General features: G+C 40.1%; 1 protein-coding gene across 5 annotated transcripts in view; it reads right to left on the bottom strand.

Annotated features, from left to right (window-relative positions):
* Window positions 1-10,206, bottom strand: part of ncx (cardiac sodium-calcium exchanger) — a 54,646-nt gene extending 44,440 nt beyond the window's left edge. For 4 of the 5 annotated variants that reach the window (XR_016485450.1, XM_021556141.3, XM_036939698.2 and 1 more), the window contains exon 1: window positions 9,739-10,206. The gene's annotated coding sequence lies outside the window, so the exon portion shown is untranslated. 5 annotated transcript variants of the gene reach the window in all.
* Between the last annotated feature and the right edge of the window lie 2,328 nt (window positions 10,207-12,534).

The raw sequence follows: 12,534 nt of genomic DNA, 5'->3' as shown, positions 1-12,534 counted from the left end.
CTGACATCTTTTGTCTCCCCTTGTTTACTCCCTCTATCTCCAGGCCTCCGGTAGAAGGCTAGCTTAGCAGCCAACAGATATGAATAATATGTCAGAGGATGCTGCAATAGTCACTCTATGAATTAGCCTATGCTGCTCCAAATGCAGTACACACCACAGTGACTAGCCTATGCAGAGTCACCAGAAAACGCTAACATTCGGTTTTCAGGGATACAGTATTTTCAACCTAACTTCCGTTTCCCCTGGAAAACAGAAGTGGGAACTGCAATCTCAGGCATCTTTCTATGCCTACTACATTAGGTTACACAGTGACTACTTTTCATTATTTTAAGCTTTAACTTTGAAATCAATCAATCAATCAATTCACCTTGAGGGAGAGGCGAGAGCGGTTCCATCAAAGTTTCATCGAATGCGCGGTGCGTGATTTTGTTTCCTATTGAAACAATGTAGATGCATGTCCCTTGGCAGAGACACAGCATGCAGATGAACCTGACTCCATTCTGAGTCAGTGGAGTTTTAATTATACTGGGAAGCTTTCTCCCCAAATAACTTCATCCGAGGGAGAGTTGGGGTGAACTCACAGTTGAGTCAGTCATGTTTTTGCTCTTGGCTCACACAGACTGGACACACTTTACTTGAATGTCAGTCAGTCAGTTAGTCATTCGTGTTTTTAATATCAGTTATCTTGGCTTACAGGGTTATTTTGACTTACATGCACTTGGCCAGACTTTGCTTGTACTCCCCCAGTCCTTAGCATCGTGGCACAACACATAGTAAGTGAAAGATGATGTTAAAATATTTTTTATTGAACACACAAGAATGGTGTATAGGTATTTTCTAGAAAAGACAAGTATACAATTCTTATCTAAACATAAAAGAGCAGACAGAAACAAAAATACCCAGAGTTCTAAGTACAAAGTAAATAATACAAAATAAGACATACAGAAGAAGGACAGGTAAACAGAAAGAGGGCAGATCCATCAAATCTGTCGTTCTGCCCCTGAACAAGGCAGTTAACCCACTGTTCCCCGGTAGGCCATCATTGTAAATAGAATTTGCTCTTAACTGACTTGCCTAGTTAAATAAAGATGAAATAAATACAATAAAAAACAACACTCCCAGGATGATCAGAAGCGGATCTGGGTCAATTGAAGTCTCCAAAACTTCAGAGAAGATCCCAAAAATTCCACACCAATAGCCATGCAAGTTAGAGCATAGGGCAAAGCAGTGGAGTAGTGTACCCTGCGCAGCATGACATTCATCACACATAGGGGATGTATCAGAAAATATCCTATGCAGCTTAATTTTGGAATAGTGTAATCTGTGTAATACCTTGAATTGTATGAGACGATATCTGAGTTAATGGAGCAGGTGTGGATATACTCCAAGCTATCTTCCCAGTCTGCCACAGAAATGTCAGTCCCTAGCTCTTCCTCCCATTTTGCCTTAATGACATTGTAGAGGTGTGCTAACAGATTGAAAAGCGTCACATATGACGGACGTGCGTCATCCAGCAGAAACGTAACAGCGCAGAGGTTAGCGGCCCAATAGTACAATATAACATTTGGGAGAGACAATCCTTCTTCCATCTTGGATTTACAGAGGTGTTTTTCACCTATCTTCTGTGTTTTATAATCCTGGATGGATAATTGAGTCCAGTTGTTTATGAAAGGACTTAGCGATGAATACTGGGATGTTCTGGAATAGGTAAAGCAGTTGTAGGAGGAAGACCATTTTAATGGCATTAATTCTCCCGAGCAAAGAAATTGGGAGAGTTCTCCAAAATGGTATGTTTGCCTTGAGTTTTTCAGAGGGGACATTTTCTTTAAATAGTGAGGAGTATTGTTTGGTAACTACAATTCCTAGATAGGTAAATTTTTCTGAAGTTCTAACCAAGAGGTGTTTTGCAACCGTATGGGCATTAATTCACTCTTGTTCAAATTTATTCTGTATCCCGAGAAGGTACCAAACAAATTAATCAAATCAAGAATAGCTGGAATACTAGATTGTGGTTCTGTTTCATAGAGGAGAATGTAATCTGCGTATAGAGAAATCATATTTAGAGTATCTTTATTATAGCCGTGTATTGCTGAATGAGATCTGATTGGCGATAGCGCGCAACCTTTCCTTGTCCCTCTATAAAGGTTAAATCGGGGCGACAATGATTGGTTAGTGAGTATTCTCGCACAGGGGTTGCTATATAAAAGCTGGATCCATTTTATGAACTCTTCTCCAATATTACATTTCTGTAGGGCCTTGAATAGATAGGACTACTCAAACTTTTCGGCGTCAAGCGATATAACGGCAAGGTTCAAGTTGGGTAAACTCTGAGAATACATAATGTTGAAGAGGCGCCTGAGATTGAAGAATGAGTTTCTGCTCGTGATAAAGCTGGTCTGGTCTGAATGGACCAATTTGCCCACTAAAGTGCTAAGCCTGTTAGCCAGAGTTTTTGCTAAAATCCTTTGGTCTGTATTAAGGAGAGATGTTGGTCTGTATGACCCTACCTCTTCTGGATCTTTACCCTTTTTATGTATAACTGTAATAAACACCTGATCCAAAGTAGGTGGGAGAGCTCCATCCTCATTGGCCCGAACAAACATTTTGTGCAGGTAGGGAGAGAGCATGGTGCTGAATTTCCTGAATTCACCAGGAAATCCATCTGGGCCCAGGGTATTGCCACTCTTTAGAGATGTAATTGTTTCTTGAATTTCTTCAAGAGATATTTCCTTATTCAGGAAGTTGCAATCTTTGTGGTTCAGGGCAGGGAGATTAGTCTTCTAAAAAGTTTTTGCATAATTAAGGGTTATGATCTCCTTTAGATGTATATAGAGTCTCGTAAATCTGACAGAATCTGTCATTGATGTCCTTGGGGAAGAGAGTAATTCCCCAGTTGCAGATTTAACAGTGTGAATCATTCAGTCACTCTCAGTTTTTTGAAGTTGTCTATTTCAGAAGTGTGTAAAGACCTGAAAGAAATGTATTTAAAAAAATCCCCTGTCCCTGATGAACTAGACCCCTGCTTCCTACACCTAGCTGCAGACATCTTTGCTCCCCCTTAACATGTATTTTTAACCTCACGCTTGTTATTGAAATCTGCTTTTGTACTGCCTCTCCTGAAAGGTGGAGAACCTTTGCTACTTGACAACTATCGACCCATATCAAAATTGTTTGTACTGTCAAAGGTACTGGAGTCCTTAGTTAGTAGGCGGCTAAAGGTCTACTTCCAAGAAAACAACATCTTAAATGGAATGCAATCAGGTTTTAGGTCTGGCCACAGCACTGTTTCAGCAACATTGAAGGTTTTAATGACATCCATTGTGCTCTTGATAAGAAGTTACATTGTGTGTCTGTTTTTATTGATTTGTCAAAGGCTTTTGACACCGTGGACCACGCTGTGTTAGTGCAAAGGTTAAAATGTTGTGGAATTACTGGTCATGCTCTAGATTGGTTTACAAATTACTTATCAAATCGTACACAATTTTTAATGGCGGATGGTTGTAAATCTGAGTCCATAGAGGTGTGCTCAGGTGTTCCTCAAGGTTCTATTTTGGGCCCACTGCTGTTCATTTTGTATATCAACAACATTGGGGATCTTATTAAAACAGCGGATGTTCATTTTTATGCAGATAATACTGTATTTTATTCAAGTGGTAGTAGTTTATCTTTAGCTTTTGAAAATGCCCAAAGAGCTTTTAACATCATACAATAGAATCTCTATGATTTTAAAGCTGATTCTAAATTCGGGTAAAACAAAATGTATGGTATTTTCAATAGCATGATACAAATCATGTCATTGCTACATTGGCTGGACATACTATAGAGCAAGTTAACGTGTACAAATATTTGGGTGTGTGTGTTGATGATAAGCTGAGCTTCACTGTGTATGTAGAGAACTTGATAAGGAAGCTCAAGCTGAAAATATAATTTTATTACCGGCATAAGGCTTGTTTTTCTTTTGAGGCCAGGAAGGAGCTGGTACGATGTACATTACTGTCGGTTTTAGATTTTAGTGATGTTATATATATGCTGGCCTCAGCCACTACCCTGAGAGCACTTGATTCAGTGTATCATGCAGCCCTCAGGTTCATTACAAATCAGACACGTCTAACACATCATTGTGATCTCTACAGCGCTGTTGGCTGGTCGTCATTGACCTTGTGTAGGCTTAAACACTGGTATACACTGATTTATAAGGCCATATTGGGTAAAATGCCATTTTATCTCACTTCTTTTTTAGTCAGGTCAGTAAATAAACATACATTACAGTTCCATTCTGATTTGCTTCTAACAGTACCAAAAATTAGAAATTAGAATAGGACATGGTAGAAATAGTTTTAGTTACTTCGCTCCGTGGTCCTGGAATTCTGTCATGAACATTTGAAAATGTGATGATCTAGTTTCGTTGGTGGAGTATAAACACTTGATCAATGTCTATATCATAGAAGAGTGTAATTGTTTTTAGGCCAGCTGTTTTTAGTCAAGATGTTTGTGTTTTTAATGTACAATGTTTTTGTTGAACTGTATGTGTGTTTATAGTTTTGTTTAATGTTGTGTTAGTGTATGTAAGTTGTTTTGTCTGAAACGTTGTTCCCCCTGCTGCTATTGGACCAGGTCTCTCAATGAGAAAAAACCCATGTAAATAAAGGTAAAATAATAAAATAAAAAAGTAATTTGTGTGGTTTGTCACCAAACTCAAAATATATTTGCTTGGCAGAGAGAAAAGATTTAGCAATTTTAGCTGAGAGAATCTGATTATATTCACATTTTGAAACTGTAATTTGTTTAATGTTTCTCCATAGATGGTGTGAGGAGCTGAGGATTCAACCTCCAGACCAACTAGTTGGATTCGATGTCACCCAATCTCAGGGAGAAGGTGAGTGGACTGTGGTCAGAGATTATAATATCATGATACCTCACATTACAGGTGTAAGGGAGTAATTTCGCATCAACCAAAAAGTAGTCAATTTGAGTGTAAACATTGTGAACATGAGAGTAAAAGGAGTGTTCCCTACCCGTAGGGTTAGCGATCCTCCATATATCAAAAAGTTAGATTTTTTTATGTAGGTATTCAAGAATTCAATTTGAATAGGAGGTAGGGGTATTTCGGGTAGAGGATCTATCCAAATATTGGTCTAGCACACAATTAAGGTCCCCCTCTCCAATGACCAGGTTAGTATGGGAGATATCTGGAATCAGGGCAAAGACTCTTGAAAAAAATGTGGGCTCATACATGTTTGGCCCATAGATATTCAGTAGAGTTACAGAAATAGAATGGATCGCTCCTATTACGATCACATAACAACCCTCTTTAGAAGGCCAGCATCCCGAGAATTGCCTCTTCACTGTTGACGTTCAGACTGGTGTTTTGCGGGTACTATTTAATGGAGCTGCCAGTTGAGGACTTGTGAGGCATCTGTTTCTCATACTAGACACTCTAATGTACTTGTCATCTTGCCTAGTTGTATACCGGGGCCTCCCACTCCTCTTTCTATTCTGGTTAGAACCAGTTTGTGCTGTTCTGTGAAGGGCGTAGTACACAAAGTTGTACGAGATCTATAGTTTCATGTCAATTTCTCGCATGGAATAGACTTCATTTCTCAGAACAAGAATAGACTGACGAGTTTCAGAAGAAAGTCCTTTGTCTCTGGCAATTTTGAGCCTGTAATTAAAAACACAAATGCTGATGCTCTAGATACTCAACTAGTCTAAAGAAGGGCATGTTTATTGCTTCTTTAATCAGGAACAACCGTTTTGCAAAAGGGTTTTCTAATGATCAATTAGCCTTTTAAAATGATAATCATGGATTACCTAACACAACCTGCCATTGGAACACAGGAGTGATGGTTGCTGATAGTGGGCCTCTGTACGCCTATGTAGATAGTCCATTAAATATCAGCCATTTACAGCTACAATAGTAATTTATAACATTAACAATGTCTACACTGTATTTCTGATCAATTTGATGTTATGTTAATGGAACAAAAATGTTTTTCTTTCAAGAACAAGGACATTTCTAAGTGACCCCAAACTTTTGAACGGTAGTGTACACATACACAATAATAATAATAAAATGCAAAGATAAAAAAATGAAGTACAAATAATAATTATATGTACACACAGCTACACACATATACACAAACACCACAGGAGGCTGGTGGGAACCTAATGGGGAGAACGGGCCCGCGACAATGACCGAAGCAGAACGACACAAAACACCAACATGATATCCAGGTGTCTGATGCCACCCCATCTGACCCTGCCCAGCCATCACCACCAGTCCCCTGCAAACAATAGATAAAAGGTATGATAATAATAATAGTAACCTAGAAATAAAACAAAAATGTGGGAATATAAGGATATCCATCCGAAAGTGTCAATGATCAAACCTGGCAAGCCACTCAAACGGGCATCGCACTAAACCCCAACGACAGGTCAGTCGTCCAGCCAGAATGAAAGTGTAATGAGAGCTCTGACCGCCCTCTATTTGCCGGCTCAGCGTCTTACATGTCCGGGAGCAACAATACAACTTCAGTCGGCAGCCCTTGTTGAGACCGTTTAATAAGATTTCACCTGCTATGGCTCAGTATGGATTAGAGTCCAAGAGCAGACCCTAACACACAATGACAAGGCACTCTAACCCGTACCGGGGATTGGTGTATATTCCCGGATACATTTCTCTACGTCCAAAACTCAAGGAGAGACAAATCTTCTCACCAGAAAGGAGGGGCAATTCTGAGTCTGGCAGGGAAGAGCAAGGCTGGGGAGTTTGGTCATGACATCCCTCTAGTCGGCGCGATGCTTTGCCACATCGGGCGCGTAATCATCATAGACACGGAAGGGATGTCTTTCATGTAACAGGTTACTCTTCATTCAGCCTCACGCAGGTTAGGAAGGTTATAACGTCTGGACCGGCCCTCTAGGTCGATCACTTTCACAGAAAGCATCTGCACACTATCCAGCAAGGACGTGCATAGCTTCTCTAACTCGTCGATCCTACCAGCGTTGAGTTCAGAAGCTTTCTCAAGGTCCACAATACTCTGGCCCTGCGAAGCGACCGTTCAAATGGTGCTCTCGATTTTGGTGTCCAGTTCAGCAATAGTAGCCTTAAGATCCTCAGCCATAGCAACACGTAGTTCTCCCAGAGCCCGGGTAAGTTCTGAAAGTGTCACATTATTACCTGTGCCTTCTGCCATGTCTGTCTCGTTGTTTGGTGGGCCTCTGATGAGGATTTATTGTCCTTTAGTTGCCTATTACTCGGCATGTTCACATAAGAAGTTACAATATTGTATTAGAGAGAGACTAATGTTGTAAAAAGTGCTGTAAAGTAGGTTAAGTTAGATTGTTTCACAAAAAAGTTGGGAGAGCCTCTCTCAAACACGGCCGTTCACTCCAACATGCTAGCTCTGCCCCAACCATAAGTGAAAGATGTGATAAGCAGTCACGATATCTAAAGTAGGTATTGATATCATAGGAATGCAAGCTTTCAAGGCTAGCTTGCTGCATAACTGAATGAAAGTTATGTTCAGAGGGTACAGTGTACACATTTGTAATTCCAAGTATGGATTGGGATCAGAAATCAGTCCCATAGCATTTCTCAACACCATCCCATTTTTGTGTGTGCACTTATTGATTGATGGGATGATCCACTAAACTACTTTGGGGCTGGTGTCTGTAAAATGTTACTGCAGACAATTAGCCAAATGATGATAAATCTGCTCAAAAATCATAATCACAGGCCATGGGCTGCAACACTTTTATTTATCCTTTTTTTAAAACAAAATTACAATGCAATATTGTTGATCCTCTGTATTTTCAAATATTGTGGTGGCAGCATTATGTTATGCGTATGCTTGGCACGAGCAGGGACTGGGGAGTTTAGAGGAAAACCCGCCATGGTCTTCTGAAAACCTAACCCTTCGACAGAGTTTTATTTTCAGCGGCACAATTTCAGCTACACTTTTAATGCCAAAAAACACACCAGAATGTCTTTCCAAGAGGTGTTCCTGAATGGTCCAGTCTCGGTCCTGATTTAAATCTGCTTGAAAATCAGAGATAAGATTTGAGTACTGTTGTCTATCAATGATTCCCACCCAATTTATTGAGCTTGAGCAATTTGAACAAAATCAATTGATATACAGTGCATTCGGAAGGTATTCAGACCCGTTGACTTTTTCCACATTTTGAAATGTATTAAATCAGTTTTTTCCCCTCATCTACACACAATTTCTTTGACCTTATGGCTTGGTTTTTGCTCTGACAACTGTGGGACCTTATATAGACAGGTGTGTGCCTTTCCAAATAATGTACAATCAATTGAATTTACCATGGGTGGACACCAATGAAGTTGTAGAAACATCTCAAGGATGGTCAATGGAAACAGGATGCACCCGAGCTCAATTTCAAAGTCTCAGGGCAAAGGGTCTGAATACTTAAGTAAATCATCTAAGAAACAGTTTTTCGCTTTGTCATTATGGGGTATTGTGTGTAGATTGCTGAAGATTTTTTTGTATTTAATCCATTTTAGACAGGACTAATGTAACAAAATGCGGAAAAAGTAAAGGCGTCTGAATACTTTCCGAATGCCCAGTATGTTGCCCTAAGAGCTGTCCAAGGTTGGTCGAACCTTGTTCAAAATGATTCACAGCTGTAATGGCTGCCAAAGGTTCGTCCACCAAAAAGGGATGTGAAGACATACGCAGTCAACGCATCTTAATAATAAATACAAAAATCTAGAACATTTTCAAACATTTGTCTTTCATTTTGAACCTTGTGAGTAGGTTGTGCAGATCGATAGGAACAACATCTAATTGAAACCTTATATTTAAATTTAAGGCAGCAAAAATGTGAAGACTGTGCAAGGGGTGTGTACACTTTCAGCAACTGTATATTCATGTTCTCCTAGTCTATTTCATATCCAGAGTATAGGCGGCACAGTGACATATTCAGCCATTCTCATGCAGTACATTACGATAGATAATTGAAAACTGGGAGGACAATAGTGTAGCATCAGGGTATGTCTGTTAACTGCATGCCATTTTAATTATGTTAACTGGGGGACATTAACTAACATTTTGGTTCGAAAATGCTAATATTAACTGTTGGTGGCATTCAAAAGTTCAACCAAACCAAAGTGTCCATAATCTGCTTTCTGGGTAATGGAGCAAATATATACATTTGTAATTTGGGAGAACTCTCTCTTTAAATGTCTTGCATTTATTTTTTATTTATGTTTGTGTAATTATTCCTTTTCTAACTTTACCACTCCTATCCAGTGCATGAGCTGCATCAGTTAATTAGCTCTGAATCAAGATTTATCTGACCCCCTTTGCCTGAAAGTCCAATATCTCACTGAATGTAGAGGACTTTTGTTCAGGTGCTTATGTCATCAATTGGATTCAAAGGCTGAAAATCAATAACAACCTCTATTATGGTATGGTTTGCTAATGTAATATTTGAATCTCCCATGATCCATGTTATAAACGGAATTAAGAAAATCATGCAAAAACGTAGAGTTGAGGACACATGATGATTCCCCATCTGCTAGTCTACTGCACCATCATTCTTTCCAAGGTGAAGGACTTTCATGGAAGTCCAACTACCCACCTCACACACAGTCAAAAAACCAAATCCAAACATCTCACCATGATTAAGAAAAACTCCATTGGTGACAAACACATTTCAAATTCGTCAAAGATGAACATGCTGACCAGCCAAACAAGAACCTCTCTTACTCACCTCTGTAAGTCCCAATGGAGCTGTGAAAAAGACGCACTGCCTAGCGGGAAGAACAGCGTGCAATAACCACTCTGAATTGAACAGAAACAGACATTGTTCTGCGGATGCCCGGTCCCAAGGAGTCTCTCTAAACATGGGCTGCATAGCTGGGCTGGCTGCTGCTTATCGTCCTCCTCAGCCCGATCCATGGCCATACAAGGACTCTGCTGATGGAGCTTGTCACTCTGGGCTTCTGGAGTAGGCCGGCTATCTGGCAGCTCCTTGTCGCCACCGACACATGGGAGATAAAGGGTTTGGAGTGTTTGGATGGTGGGTACCTTTTAGGCAACGTTGAAATCCCCCCCACACACCAATGGAGGAATGTGGTGGATAAGTGGTTCCCTCCAGGGTGATTTTCAACTGTTTCCAGGCCCTTTGACCGTGGAGGTGGTATATGGAGATTGGATATCTCCAATAATTCTCTTGAAGTCTGTATTATGAATCCAGGGGATGGGGGGATTAGAGGTGGATCCGTAGAGGAGAGGTGAAAAAAAGGGGATGTTCTTCGTGTTTCAGTTCTCCCCAATGTGTTTGTCAAAGTAACAAGGTTTCAATCTGTCGATATGTTTGGAAGCGTTGTAACTCAAAAATGGGAACTATAGGGGTCCGTTGTCTCATTTCCTATCACTTGCAAACTTTATTGAATGTCTGTGTGTGTGTGTTCAGTCCTTTTACACATTGGTTCACAGTGTGTGACAGACTACATGGATCACATCATTTTACTCTCTTGTGACACTGTACAGCACGTGAACATTAGTTTCAAAGTTATGACCACTTGCTGCCAAATACATTTTGATTGATAATAAACCAGAGGCATTTCAAGAGCCATTTCAATATAGCTTATGTTCCTCCCTTTTCAAGTGTGAAGCCAACACACTCCCTATCAAAACTGAGGTGAGAGCAAGGCAGTGATTATTTGAAGAAGATAGCACACCCAATTGATATCTGTCTTTGTCATGAGCACACAGATATCAACCATCTTCTACTAGTGTCTGGTGGAAGAGTAGAGATATTGAGAGGAAGGGTGGCAGCCTTAAAAGGGTTGAGGTTCATTAAAGCTACTGTAAAACAGGAACTCATTCTCTCGGACAAAATGATTGACATATCTGAAACCATAATCAACTAATCAGCGTAATTTGCTATTTTAGCCCTCATGCACTTTAATAGGAAGGCATGAATGTAAATGAATGAGGATGTTACATACCCTATATTCTGCTATGCTAAGTGTTGTTAAACAATATGAAGCATATACAGTGGCAAGAAAAAGTATGTGAACCCTTTGGAATGACCTGGATTTCTGCATAAATTGGTCATCAAATTTGATCTGATCTTCATCTAAGTCACAACAATAAATAAACATAGTGTGCTTAAACTAATAACACACAAATTATTGTATTTTTCGTGCCTACATGGAATATATCATTTAAACATTCACAGTGTAGGTTGGAAAAAGTATGTGAACCCCTAGGCTAATGACTTCTCCAAAAGCTAATTGGAGTCAGGAGTCAGCTAACCAATCAACGAGACGAGTCCTATCAACGAGACGAGATTGGAGATGTTGTTTAGAGCTGCCTTGACCTATAAAAAACACAACATTTAAGTTTGCTACTCATAAGAAGCATTGTCTGATTTGAACCATGCCTTGAACAAAGAGATCTCAGAAGACCTAAGATTAAGAATTGTTGACTTGCATAAAGCTGGACAGGGTTACAAAAGTATCTATAAAATCCTTGATGTTCATCAGTCCACGGTAAGACAAATTGTCTATAAATGGAGGAGGTTCAGCACTGTTGCTACTCTCCCCAGGAGTGGTTGTCTTGCAAAGAATGACTGCAAGAGCACAGTGCAGAATGCTCAATGAGGTTGAGAAAAAGTGTCAGCTAAAGACTTACGGAAATCTCTGGAACATGCTAACATCTCTGTTGACGAGTCTAGAATACGTAAAACACTAAACAAGAATGGTGTTCATGGGAGGACACCACAGAAGAAGTCACTGCTGTCCAAAAAAAACATTGCTGCACATCTGAAATTCGCAAAAGAGCACCTGGATGTTCCGCAGTGCTACTGGCAAAATATTCTGTGGACAGATGAAACTACAGTTGAGTTGTTTGGAAGGAACACACAACACCAACATCAAAACCTCATCCTAACTGTAAACTAGGGTGGAGAGAGCATCATGGTTTGGGGCTGCTTTGCTGCCTCAGGGCCTGGACAGCTTGCTATCATCGACGGAAAAATATAAAGACATTTTGCAGGAGAATGTTAGGCTATCTGCCCACCAATTGAAGCTCAACATAAGTTAGGTGATGCAACAGGACAACAACCCAGAAGACAGAAGTAAATCAACAACAGAATGGCTTGAAGTGGCCCAGTCTGGAGTGGCCCAGTCAGAGTCCTGACCTCAACCGGATTGAGATATTGTGGCATGACCTCAAGAGCATTTCACACCAGGCATCCCAAGAATATTGCTGAACTGAAACAGTTTTGTAAAGAGGAATGGTCCAAAATTCCTCCTGACTGTTGTGCAGGTATGATCCACAACTACAGAAAACATTTGGTTGAGGTTATTGCTGCCAAAGGAGGGTCAACCATTTATTACATCCAAGGTTTCACATACCTTTTCCACCCTGCGCTGTGAATGTTTACACGGTGTGTTCTACAAAGACATGAAAACATATCATTGTTTGTGTGTTATTAGTTTAGGCAGACTGTGTTTGTCTATTGTTGTGACCTAGCTGAAGATCAGATCAAATATTA

The sequence above is a fragment of the Oncorhynchus mykiss genome, chromosome 13, assembly GCF_057628025.1.
Source record: "Oncorhynchus mykiss isolate SJ-2025 chromosome 13, ASM5762802v1, whole genome shotgun sequence".
In the NCBI taxonomy this organism is placed as follows: Eukaryota; Metazoa; Chordata; class Actinopteri; order Salmoniformes; family Salmonidae; genus Oncorhynchus; species Oncorhynchus mykiss.
The sequence above is the reverse complement of the archived record's forward strand: the minus strand, read 5'-3'. Positions and strand labels throughout refer to the sequence as shown.